Source organism: Schistocerca piceifrons, chromosome 7, assembly GCF_021461385.2.
Source record: "Schistocerca piceifrons isolate TAMUIC-IGC-003096 chromosome 7, iqSchPice1.1, whole genome shotgun sequence".
Taxonomy (NCBI): domain Eukaryota; kingdom Metazoa; phylum Arthropoda; class Insecta; order Orthoptera; family Acrididae; genus Schistocerca; species Schistocerca piceifrons.
Genome location: NC_060144.1, coordinates 330,638,138 through 330,652,316, shown reverse-complemented (window position 1 = coordinate 330,652,316; position 14,179 = coordinate 330,638,138).

Here is a 14,179-nt window from a genome sequence, read left to right as displayed (position 1 = left end):
TGTCTTCCAGAAATTTCTCAGAGGAGACGCCACAGGAAGGGAGTTGATTTGGGCGTCGGTCGGAGATCTTATGTAGCCTCACGAGGTATCGCATGACGTCACGTGTCGAGCCGGGAGATGCGGCATTGCGTTGGCGGTGACCATATAGGGATATACGGCTATACACAAGACCACGGGGGGGGCAGTGGTCGTAAGCGCAAACGTGGAAGGGGCGGCGTGGCCTGCCGCATAGTATAAAGGCGGAGGCAGTGTAGCCCGTGGGAGAGTTCAATAGAGACGGCGGTCCAGGAGGGACTTGCTGTATTCGCTCTAGGTTTGCTCGCACTCATACTTAGCTGCGTACCTCCCTCCAGGGGATTTTGCAATCAGGAGTAGTGTACCTTCAATCAAGTCACTATCCAATTCGCGTTCAGACGATCAATTAAAGATTGTAGTTATTCAAGTCTTGCCTTTGTTCGATTATTTCCCAATCAGGTTCCGTAACTCATTCAAACTTCCAGTTAGCCATCTCCATGTTAGATGAGTGAACGGACCTTCTCCAGTCTCCAATGTCATCGAGCGTCTAGACCGCTCACTCGACGCGACATACGGACTCTATTCTCTGGTGCCAGATATGGGGTTATTTCGTGAAATTAGAGTGCAGTCATCACGCCACGAGTTGTAGGAGTAGGTCACCTCTCTTTGGAATATCGAACCTGCTGACCTCGAAATCAAGCAAAACGACGGAACAGCTTTGAGACCCCTTTTGCATTACCTGCATAACCCGTACGCAGTCCAGCGGCAGAGCCAGGAACCAGGAGAGTAAAGCAGCTCCAAGACGAAGAAGAAGGCTTTTGACTGCGTTTACCACAAAATATTACTGCAGAAGTTGGACCATTATGGAGTAAGAGGAGTAGCTTACAAGTGGTTCGCCTCTTACTTTAAAAAGATAAAGCAGAAGGTAATTCTCCGCAATATTGAGAGTGGTAGTGATGTTCAGTCCCAATGGGGCACTGTTAAGAGGGGCGTTCCCCAAGGGTCGGTGCTGGGGCTACTGTTGTTTCTTATTTATATAAATGATATGCCTTCTAGTATTACAGGTGATTCTAAAATATTTCTGTTTGCTGATGACACCAGCTTGGTAGTGAAGGATCTTGTGTGTAATATTGAAACAGTATCAAATAATGTAGTTCATGAAATAAGTTCGTGGCTTGTGGAAAATAATTTGATGCTAAATCACAATAAGACTCATTTTTTACAGTTTCTAACTCACAATTCAACAAGAACCGATATTTTGATCACACAGAATGGGCATATTATAAGCGAGACGGAACAGTTCAAGTTCCTACGCGTTCGGATAGATAGTAAGCTTATGTGGAAAGCCCACGTTCACGATCTTGTTCAGAAACTAAATGCTGCTTTATTTACCATTATAACAGTATCTGAAATAAGTGACAGTTCAACACTAAAAGTAGTCTACTTCGCATATTTTCATACGCTTGTGTCATATGGTATTATTTTTTGGGGTAATTCTTCTGATTCAAAAAGGGTAATTTGGCTCAAAAACGGGCTGTTCGAGCTATGTGTGGTGTAAGTTCGAGAACCTCTTGTCGACCCGTATTCAATAGTCTGGGAATTCTGGCATTGCCCTCACAGTATATATTTTCTTTAATGTCGTTTGTTGTTAGCAATATTAGCTTATTCCCAAGAGTTAGCAGCTTTCACTCAGTTAATACTAGGCAGAAATCAAATCTTCATGTGGAATGCACTTCCTTGACTCTTGTGCAGAAAGGAGTGCAGTATTCTGCTGCATCCATTTTCAATAAGCTACCACAAGAACTCAAAAATCTTAGCAGTACCCCAAACACTTTTAAGTCTAAACTGAAGAGTTTCCTCATGGCTCACTCCTTCTATTCTGTCGAGGAGCTCCTGGAAGAGCTGAAAAATTAAGCAAATTCCAGTGTTACATTGTTGATTTTCTTTATTTAAACTTACGAATTGTCGCCTGAATATGTTACTAATATTTCATTTTATCTGTTTCTACTATCACGTTATGATTTCATGTATTGACTCGTTCCATGACCATGGAGACTTCTCCTTAATTTGGTCCCACGGAACAATAAATAAATAAATAAATAAGGAATAGACACAAGAAGAGGCCGGGACCAGCCCAGCAGACAGATGGCGCCTGGCGATGGAGTGGCCATCGCTGGAGGCAGTCAGGGGCGGTGCAGCCCCAGTAGCAGCGCACGGCGGCGCGAGGCGCGAGGACTGTGTGCGGACATTTGCCACGCCGGACATTTGCCACGATTTTACCTGCCCCGAAGGGTTGGGTCCCTTGTCTCCCCCTCCTCCTCCTCATCGCTGTCGCATAGTAAAGGTACTTACTGAGCCTTTCCGCTGGTTTACTAAACATGGGACCAGAATCTCTTTGGATTTTCCGCCACATTTCTAGAGAGACTTACGTTGTAGAAACTATTAAATGCATCTCGCATTGAAATCCGCACCAAATTTCGAGCCTCAGTAAAACTTCGCCAATCTTGGGGTCTAAATTATACGTGCCTTTTTCGGTGCTCCTGCAGCAGCTTTCTGTCGTGTTTTGTGTACCATAGGGGGTCAGTTCCGTGTCTTATTAATTTATTTGGTACGAATCTCTCGAGTGCTGTTGATACTATTTCTTTGAACTTAAGCCACATATGGTCTTCACTTACGTAGTTTGGAAGGATTGGAGACTGTCTCATAGAAAGACGTTAACCGAATTTTTAGCTGCTTTTATAAATAGATATATTTCGCGTTTAGTTTTGGTGAACTTCTTTGTTACGGAATTGAGCCTCACTCGACGCTGTGTTCACTAATCCCTGTATCCGTCGTGATGTGGTTAAGAGGTCAAGTGTGTTTTCGTAACCATTTACAATTTGAATGGCCTCCTGACTAATTGGCCGGCCGGTGTGGCCGAGCGGTTCTAGGCGCTGCAGTCTGGAACCGCGCGACCGCTACGGTCGCAGGTTCGAATCCTGCCTCGGGCATGGATGTGCGTGATGTCCTTAGGTTAGTTAGGTTTAAGTAGTTATAAGTTCTAGGGGACTGATGACCTCAGATGTTAAGTCCCATAGTGCTCAGAGCCATTTGAACCATTTTTGAACTAAGTGTTCAAAATAATTTTAAAAAAGCATTTAGAACAATCATGGAATTTGTTTTCTATCTACAATAGGGTGTGAAAATATATTTTTGTCAACATACGGAAGGAAGATTGAAGTCACTGCCAACTATAATTGTATGAGTAGCGTACCTATTTGTAATGAGACTCAAGTTTTCGTTGAACTGTTCAGCAACTGTTTCATCTGAGACCGGGGGTCGGAAAAGTAGCAAGTTGTTAATTTATTCCGGTTCTCGAATATAACCTCTGCCCATACTAAGTCACAGGAACTATCTGCTTCAATGTCGCTTGTGAGCTGAAACACACATTAGATTATTTTTCTTTAAGTTGTGCTTCTTGTTTCTGTTGTAGTGCAGATCATTACAATTACAGCTTTTCCCTCCAAAACCTAGGATGCTTTCCCTGTGACCCTGTAAATACCAGAGCTAAACAATGTAGAACAACAACGTATGTTACAAGCATAGCATTCCGTATTACTTCATTTACTTATTTCTAACATTTTAAAATTGTACGTCGACTTTAGATGACATAGTTCAAATGGCTCTGAGCACTATGGGACTTAACATCTGAGGTCATCAGTCCCCTGGAACCTAGAACTACTTAAACGTAACTAACCTAAGGACATCACACACATCCATGCCCGAGGCAGGATTCGAAACTACGACCGTAGCGGTCGCGCGGTTCCAGACTGAAGCGCCTAGATGACATGTAAATCATGGATGTTCTTATCTCTGTTTAGTGAACTTATTTTCAGCCATGTTTTGAACACTGTCCCGCTACACTTTATTAACTAATGTTTCACCGCAAGGGATATCGGATTTTAGAGAGTAAATTAATATGGAGTATGTCGTTCTTCTTTTCAAACATTCCCATTCCCATTTCTACTTTCATTATTGTCTTTTGGGCATGCAGTTGTAGTAATTAAAGTAGGCACATATGCAGTGATCAAAAAGAAATAATTAGCGTACATTCGCATTCTCTTTACATCGTTCCTTTGTTTTTGCTCCCCTGCCGATGGACTGTTTCTATCGCAATCAGTAAGCGTGAAAGGAAGCTACTGTACAGGCAGAGGGATCTATATTTATACTTGGCAGAACTAATTACATGCTGACATAATCGTCGTTATTGCTTTCGTTTCCCAAAAGTTATAAATATTTCGATTTCGGAAAAGAAGCTCTGTATTTCGCCGAGATGTCGAAGAAGAAGGTTCTGAGGTGTGGGGTTGGTCTGTTATTCTGTTATTCTGCGCAACGGATTAATCTGAGATGCACCCTTTACCCTGTAGCTCCTGCAAGATACAGTTTCCACCCCGACACTACTACAGAAGTCAGACAGACGCTCCTAACTTTCTAAAGAGAAATGCCTGAAAAACTTTTCAGCAATAAATATCTTCTGGAGTCGTCCGCTGTAAGGAAATGACAAAAAAATTCACAAAATTTCTCGCGTAACTAGTGGGGTACTTGGGTACTGGAGTAGTGCTAGTTAGTGTAAGAAAAACATGAAACTAACGAAAGTTATTATTTATTTTGCAAAAATTCTGAGAAATCACAATGGCACTTTTAGTTATGAACTGAACAAGTTATATCCTGGTTCTTTTCGGAATGTGAAGTTACCTCTCAAGGATAGGAATCGCTAATGAAATTTCTATACAAAGTTTAAGATGGTTGTTGACTTGGCGGAATGGCTGAGAGGCGCGCCTACTCAACTTGAATAATTATCCTTTAGAATGTTGCTAGGTACGGTTGAGTCTGTCGTGTGTGAAATGCAGTGAAGTGTACTGTTGTGCAGGAAATATGGGGCTCGCAATAGCTGTAGCGCACAATACCGTAAGCTGCGATGACTGCTGTCTGCGCCGCTCGCTGCTGACAAATAAGATAACTCTCTTTATATCTGGATTGACCTTCGCCAATCAAACTCTCCCCGCGCCTTGATGAAGTCAAGGATTCCTATTCGCCCCTAGTTAAACTATTGGCGTGGTACACCGGTCAGTTAACCAGTCCATGGCGATGGCACTAAAATTCGCTCGCAGGCGTTTAACTATAACTCTGTCCATTCACACCGCACAATAAGTGTGTCGGCCAACACAGTGAACAACGTTTAATCGCAAGGACTCAATATAGAGTCGCACTTCGATTCGCTCTCGACAGAGGTGCTCTCCCAGTGAAGTACTGAGGAGAGACTTGTTCCTCACTCCAAGAGCGACAACGGAACAGCGCCTCTCCACGCCAGATGTGAAGGGGTATATCTTTCGGTCTCTTCAATTATTCCTTCAGCTCAAAGCGTCAGAAATATCGTCTGCCAATCAGCATTGCTCTTCTAAAACGGGAGAATGACGTTTCATTTAAGGCGACCAATCCGGAAACTTGTAGCATTGGCGTTTGGCGTTTGCTGTCTCCCTGTGAAAATCCCTGAAACTGCGTGCTATGTGTAAAGAATGCGTAGGCCGGCCACTCCCACACAGTGTAGCGGAATTTGCTTTTACGCCGAACTCGGGGTCGTTCCCTCCTTTCACTCGGGCCCACGCTGTCCGCTACACGGGCGGTCACCGACCGACATAGGCTCGGTTCGTCCTCTGAAGGGACCGGCGTCCTGTTGTGCGGTTTCTCTCCCAAACTAAAAGCTTCTGTGACTGTCATGTCTGGAATGTATGTGTGTACGCCAGCCTCGAGTATTTCAACCAAGGTGCGCTTACTTGTTAATTGCATATCGTTTACATGAATTCATACAACATTGACTTTATCTTATCGAGTTTGGGTTCGAATGAAGCGTCTTGATGTGCGGAATATGATTGTGAGGGCGGAGTATGTAAGCAATGAAGGTCAGGAGACCACGACATCTTACAAGGTCCCTTACATACTGGTTGTATCGAGTAAGATGTGGAGACGGCGGTTCGAAAGCGGACAGAAGAAGTACGAGGAAGGGCGTCCCTGAGGGATCGCTACTCAAGCTACCTGGCGAAGGGGCAAGTGTGGCAAATGTCCGGCATTCGCGAGGACAGCCCGGGCCACGGCGGGCAGCGCAGAGTTGTAGACGGCGCGCAGAGGCGGTGCATTCAGTTGCAGACAGTGACGCGAGGTCGCAGATGACGGTGCAAGGGTACCCAGCAACAGCGGTAGCGGCAGCGGTCAGCGTAGGATCGCAGACGACGCAGGGGCCGTGCGCGGGTAACACACGGCGTGAGGGCAGCCAGCAGCAGCCGCAGCGATGACAGGCGCACCAAGTTGCAGGCGGCGGCGTGAGACAGCGGAAGGCAGCAATCAGAAGCAGCGGCGCAAGGGCGACGCCGCGCAGCAGGCAGCAGGGAAAATTCCAACGGTGAGTCAGAAGACTAGCAGGCATTTCATGAGACGGAGATAACATGTCTGGCGCAGGCTCTGGTGCGGCTGAGTCACAAAGGGAGAAGTAAATTCCAGGAAAACTAAGTAAAATCGTAAACAAGCAGTCGCCTTACGCCTTACCTGGAAAGATATTACCAGTTGACTGCGAAAGTAAGAAAGAGCTTATACAATTGGAGTATCAAGACGGCATTACTAATTACCTGAGATTTCTCTTAGAAGATGTGGATCTTCCTTTTGTCAGGGTGGTGGGCCAAGATTTTTTCAAAGAACATGGAGTTGTAATCGGTTATCCCACCGGAAGCCTGTGGATCCGCGGGGAATGGATCAGAACGAAAATGAACAAGAATGTGAGATCTGCCTGGTGCAGATTGGTATTAAAAATCGGACACATGCTAATATGGTTGTCCAGATACAAGAAAGAGAAGACACTTCGAAAAAACCTCAGACGCGGGGCGAAAGGCGTGTAAGGAAAGAAAGACGGAAACGAGGTGAGCTCCGCACAGTACATTCAAAGAAAATAGAAGGCTTTTTCTGAACACGCTTAAGCTCAAAGCGAGAAACACGTGGAAAGGCGAGACACTGAGTGTGAAACGTAAAAATGTAAATCTTTCACTTACAGGAAAAGATTGATTTATATGTATTTCTGTCATGGACAGTTGTAAAGCAATTATGTGTGTCTTTTGAATATTATTGTAAAGCAAATGCGTATATTTCGCGATTTATGGAATAAAATTTGTGAGAAACCTTATATAAAAATTTGTAGTCACTGACGTCAGCACCTACAAATTTTTCCCTAAGGGGGTGGGGGAGGAAGGCAATAGGACGGCAGCCACAACGAATGTTTTATAAAAATTTCTCAGAGTACAAAAAAGATGCCACAGGAAGAGAGCTGGCTTGGGCTTTGACCGGAGGTGTTATGTAGTCTCGCGAGGTATCACATGAGATCACGAGTTTATGGAAGACGCACCAGGTTGCTGGCGCCGGCGTGAGACAGCCGAAAGCAGAAATCAGCAGCAGTGGCGCAAGAGCAACGCCGCGCAACAGGCAGCAGTGAGAATTCCAATGGTGAGTCAGAAGACTAGCAGGCATGTCATGAGACGAAGATAACGTGTCTGGTGCAGGCTCTGATGCTGCTGTCACAGAGTTAGGCAATTCGTTAATTTGTCGGGTGTGCTAAAATTAATACCGCAATCACCTGACAGCGCTAACAAGACTCTAAATGAGCTCCTTGACAATTGTGATATTCCGTTTAACTTATAGCCCCTGAACCTCATGATACCAGTTTGAACTGCGTTAAAACCAAAATAATGGGGTCCACACGTAACAAGTTATTAGTCAGAGATCTAAGCGCCAGTTTGCGAGATGCGCATGCCTTATTTCTAGGACACTGTGCTAGTAGAAGGACACTTGCCTTCTAGGCATGTCAGATGTTTTCAGGTCGGCAAGAACGTGGGGAAGTATAGCTCAGTGGGGTTCGAGGTTGGATACTGTGCAGCACCATTTCATGGGAGCAATCAGAGGTACGGCGCGAGAATTGGAGCTACAAGGCAACCTTGCTCTCATTTGGAAACTAAGTCGAGCAGTGTTTATCCGAGGGATTTACGATGACAGGATAAAGACAATAGTGCATGTGCGAGGTGAGTAGCGAACGTTAGCGCAGGCTGCAGAGATAGCTCTGACAGAGCAGAGTGCACTGTGCGGAACACCTCATCTCAACTTCCCTGTTTTTCCATTTCTACCAACTTTAGCGAACTAGCAGTTGTAGTGTCAAAATTGCGTGGTGAAGATAAGCGTTGCAGTTTCTGTTGGTAGCACCGAACGCCGATTACGACAGCGTTCCCCCTCACACGTCTCCACTCAACGTAAAGACCAATCTTGTCATTTGAATTTTCGTTTGTCATTTTCAGCAACTGTTTTTGAAGAATGCCGATGTGAAGAAACAACACCCTAGTTGCGTTAAAATTGTTTGTTAACGCAACTGGTGCGCAATTTCTTCGCATCGGAAATCTCGTTATTCCATTCACACCGCCACCCCCCACTGCAATTGGACTTCTTCTTTTGTGCCTCATATACTTGCTTCACACAGTCAAACAGGAAGATTGGATGTAGTGGAAGTTAAAAAAGTATTAAGGCTCCTTCACATTGTGAAAGTAAGATTATGTTTTTCTACAATTTCAAAATAACAGATTCAAGTATTTGTCTAAAATTATGAAAAAAATATAAAATGAAAATTTCGGCACACAATACCGACTTTTTGATATCGATATATCGATATGTCGCACGGAGAATCAAGTGTATATGTCAAGATACTCTTGGGAAAATATCGATACCGATATTTCATCGACAGGCCTAGTTAAAACACTATCGTAAATCAGTGCCCAGAGAGGGTGATATAGTCAGGTATCATCCTACGAGAAGCGCATCTAGAGACAGTGGAGAGATAATTTTTGACAGATCTTAAGTGCCTGCTAGAGACGTTAGAAGTGGAGTTAGACGTGTTGTTTATCAAAGTGTTAAGACAAAAACGGACAACCGCTGAAGAATGACAGCACTGGTAGAAGGTGTGAAAAAAATTGTGCGCAGTATTTTCTCTTTTGTGTAGTGAAATTGTAGTAATGTTATGAAATATACATTCATTGTAATGTTGACTTTGAGGCAGTGTATATACCCATCCCAAAAGAAAAAAAAGGTTCAAATGGCTGTGAGCACTATGGGATTTAACTGCTGAGGTCATCAGTCCCCTAGAACTTAGAACTATTTAAACCTAACTAACCCAAGGACAACACACACATCCATGCCCGAGGCAGGATTCGAACCTGCGACCGTGGCGGTCGCGCGGCTCCAGACCGTAGCGCGTAGAACCGCTCGGCCACTCCGGCCGGCCATAAAAGAAAAAAGAAGCGTTAGAATAATAGGAAACGTCTCATATTGTAAAATAAACTGTATCTTATTAGAATATGTAAAAATGACATTACGTTTGAAACGTAAAAATGCAAATGTTTCACCTACAGGAAAAGATTGATTTATATGTATTTCTGTCATAGACAGTTGTAAAGCAATTATGTGTGGCTTTTGAATTTTATTGTAAAGCAAATGTATAGATTTCTCCATTAACGGAATAAAATTTGTGAAAAACCTTCTATAAAAATTTGTAGTCATTGAGGACAACGCCTACTAATTTTTCCCCAAGGGAGTGAGGGGGAAGTGTTGCATATTTAAAAAAATGTAACGCCTGAAAGGCGATAGAGCGGCACTCAGAACGAATAACTTTTCTAAAAATATCTCAGAGTCCAAAGGAGACGCCACAGGAACGGATATTGTTTGGGCGTTGGCCAGAGATGTTATGTAGTCTCACGAGGTATCGCATAACGTCACGTGTCGAGCCACAAGGCGCGGCAATGTGTTGGCGGTGACCATATAGGGATATACGGTCATATACGAGGCCACGCAGGTCAGTGCCCGGAAGGGCAAACGTGGAAGGGGCGGCGTGGCCTGCCCCACAGTATAAAGGCAGAGGCAGCGTAGCCCGTGGGAGAGTTCAGTAGAGACAGCAGTCCAGGAGGTTCGTCTGTGTTGGTCAGGCCCCCAGCTGGGGCTTGTAGTATTCTCTCTGGCTCTGCTCGCGCTCATACTTAACCACGTACCTCCCTTCATGCGATTTTGCGATCAGAAGTAAAGTACTTTCATTCAAGTCAGTGTCGAATTCTTTCTCAGATGAGCAATTAAGGACTGTAATTATCCGCCGGCCGCTGGTGGCCGAGCGGTTCTGGCGCTACAGTCTGGAACCGCGCGACCGCTACGGTCGCAGGTTCGAATCCTGCCCCGGGCATGGATGTGTGTTGTCCTTAGGTTAGTTAGGTTTAAGTAGTTCTAAGTTCTAGGGGACTTATGACCTCAGCAGTTGAGTCCCATAGTGCTCAGAGCCATTTGAACCATTTGTAATTATCCAGGTTCTTACCTTTGTTCGATTATTTCTCGAGCGAGTTCCATAACTCTTTCGAACTTTCAGTTAGCCATCTCCACTTCAGCTAACTGGACGGACCTTCTCCAGTCTACATTGTTACTGAGCGTCTAGACCCTTCGCCGGACGCACAAACGCTACCCCAGGAGACCTCTAGGGACACGGAGCGCCGTAGCTGTTGCTGTGGGCCAGTGGTCGCCAACTTTCACGAGGATACGGCCGTAACGCGAGGGCTGGAGTCACACAATGACTGCTGGTGGTCGGCTGACGCAAAGTTGGCAGCACTGCGAATCTTCTAAACAATGCAGAAGCAGCTTGTAACGTGTCGGGCAGCGTCACAGTTCCCCCACCTGTTTCCCGCGATTTTAATGCGAACGTTCCCGATTGATGCATTTGTACGAAGAGATAAGGAATTTGTTCTAGAAATTTCACGGGAGAAACCAAACTTGAGTTTGTGGTTGGCCGGACCCTTTTTGATTGAGGAGAGGGGGGGGGGGGTACGAACAGGTAGTTCTAAGATACGTTACACCTGCCCTTACTTAGGGGAAAAGTAACGAGAAGTGAGCTGGAGAGCCAGCAGTTTTAGAGACAGCAGACTTCCGTCTGAGTCCCCGACCTGCGAAGATTTCTATCAGAACTTCGTCTGTTAGGTTTTAAGTTCTCGTCTTGCGTCTGGCATGCAGTTATCTGCGGGGCTCTTTCTCTTTTATGCACGTGCGTTGAAGACGTCCCTGGATTCCGCCTTGGCTGGAAGTTCTCATCTTACATTTGTTGTTAGCAGTGAAGCGAGTTAGACAGAATTTGGACTTGGCAGTTTATGTACAGTAGTCTGCTCTCTGAGGGCTTAGGTTTCAGTGCACCGAAAACTCTGTGGGGTGGCAGCCTTGTTCACAATTAGCCACCCATTCTGCCATTCAGGCAGCTGGTGCAGTTTGCTGTAATCACTTGTGAAAGTTTGTCCACCGAGGTTTCATGTCAACTGATTGGAGTAGACTCTTCTAGTTTTCAGTACGGAAGCAAAGTCAGTAATTCCACGTAGAGGTTCTCAGATTGCGTTGTTCACAACTGGGCAAAATTAGGTAGAAGATAAATAATATTAGTTTACTGAAGTCACTTCATGTTTCGATGTGACCGCTGGACGTTTTGTAACTAATTTATCGTTCATGCTGATTGAATGGGTTTATTTTCAAATAAATGGTATAGTCAAGACTAGTATTGTTCCTTTCAGTAGAAGCATTCTTTACCCTTCACCATTTTATCTGTTGGTATGTTTTGTGCTTATTAAATACCGTTCAGGGGAAATAATTGATATGTTTCAGCAGGGCACAAGACTGAGTATTTGATTATCCTCCAACTGATTGGAACAATCCACTGGATAATTTCATGTTGCACGGTACTCACATTGTGGAACAGTTAATGTTTTATACACACTGACGGAAAAAAATCACAACACCAAATAACAATTAATGTAGAATAATGAAATTTCGGTAATACATTTTTACATTAAAATATTTCAGTCAATAGGAAAGGGAAGGGTAAACTGGCAGGGTTGTTAGCAAAATCCGTAACGGGGGACACTAGTACTCACGGATGAACCTCTTTTTTAGACTAATATCAGTGTCCAATGAGAAGTTCAGGCAGGCGGGTGCTAAAGAGGTCCAAAACTCACAAGACTGTCACAACAGTACAGTTAATAATAATGTTACCATATTTAACCAAAATATTGGTGGATCAAAGGAAAAAGTAGATTCTCACAAAAGTAAAACAAAAAATAGTGTTACCTTTTTCACAAAAATATTCCGGGATTGAAGAATAAAGTAGATGAGCTCCTGGTTTGTTTAGATGATATTGAATCTGATAATGTAATAGATATACTATGCCTGTCTGAGCATCACATTGTGTCTGATATGGAAAAGGTAAATATCAGTGGTTTTAAACTAGCTGCACATATGAGTAGAGAGAATAAGGTGACAGGAGGAGTTGCCATATATGTCAAAAGTTATCACTGTGCAGAAAGCTTAGATACAAAAAAGTTTTGTCTAGAGCAACATATAGAAGCATGTGCCTGTCAACTTAAACTGAAGGAGGGCTCCTTTATAATTGTAACAGTATATAGGTCCCCTTCAGGGAACTTCCATTTATTCCTGGAAAACTTGGATGACTTGTTGTGCTATCTGTCAGATAGGGGAAAGCAAATTATTATTTGTGGGGACTTCAATGTTGATTCACCGAAAGAGTGTAATAGGAAGAATGACCTGGAAGTTTTGCTCGGTTCTTTCAGTTTGACATCTGTCATTAATTTTCCTACTCGGGTAGTAAAGGACAGCAACACATTGATAGATAACACTTTTATAGACCAGGGTAAGTTTAAAAACACAAATTCTTGTCCTGTTGAGAACGGCCTTTCTGATCATGGTGCTCAGCTAGTTACAGTATATGACATTCAAAACAGTATATGACATTGAAAACTACCCTCCAAAGTTGTGTGTTCAATTAATGACTCAACAATTAGAAACTTCAGGGAAAATCTTCAGCAGTTAGACTAGGATGAGGTGTGCAATGAACCCAATGCTAATTTAAATATAACTTATTTCATGATACACTTGCAAGAGAATTTGAAAACTGTTTCCCCAAGGAAGTAGTTAAATCTAATTATAAGAAACCATGCAAAAATCTAGGCTTACGAAAGTAATAAAAATATCTTGTAACCACAAAAGGGAACTGAATCTAACAGCAAGAAAGAGTAATAACCCAGAAACAGCCAAATATTATAAAAACTACTGTGCTACATTAAGAAAGGTTATTAAAAAGTCCAGAAGCATGTGCATCATGTCTGAGATTAATACCCCTGATAACAAAATCAAAGCAATTTGGAATATTATTACAAGGGAGACAGGGTAACCAAGAGTACAGGATGGCGGCATTACCATCAAAGTGAATGGAAACTTGACAAACAACAAGCTGGAAGTCGAAAACATTTTGAATAATCATTTTTTAAATGTTGTAGAGAAAATAGGATCTAAATGTTCATTAGAAGGATCAAGGCAGTTAATGGAAGAGGCCTTACCCACACCATTTGATACAATTGAAATTCCACCCACCTCTCCTTCTGAAATTAGGAAGATAATAAACTCTCTCAAGAATAAAAGCTCACGTGGAATTCATGGCATTTCCAGCAGTATAATAAAAGCTTGTTCCCAAGAAATAAGAGGGATTCTGGGCCACATATGTAACAGCTCTCTGAAGCAGGGTATTTTCCCATATAGACTGAAGAATGCCACTGTTAAACCACTGCATAAAAAAGGGAAGACGTCTGATGTCAACAACTGCCGCCCAAGCTCTCTTCTGACTGCCTTGTCCAAAATTCTTGAAAAAGTAATGTATTGTACAGTAGCTTCACACCTCTGTAAAAATGAAGTTTTAACAAAATGTCAGTTTGGTTTCCAGAAATGCTTTTCAACGGAAAATGCTATATATACTTTAACTAATGAAATATTAAATGCTCTGAGTAACTGGATGTTACCCATTGGGATTTTTTGTGATCTCTCAAAGGCTTTTGACTGTGTAAATACTGTGGAATACTTCTAGATAAGCTCAAGTACTATGGTATGAATGAGACAGCGCTCAAATTGTTTAAATAATACCTAACTGGAAGAGTGCAGAAAGTTGAAATAAGCAGTTCACATAATACGCAAAACACTGATGATTTCTCAAACTGGGGAACAATCAAGAAAGGTGTGCCGC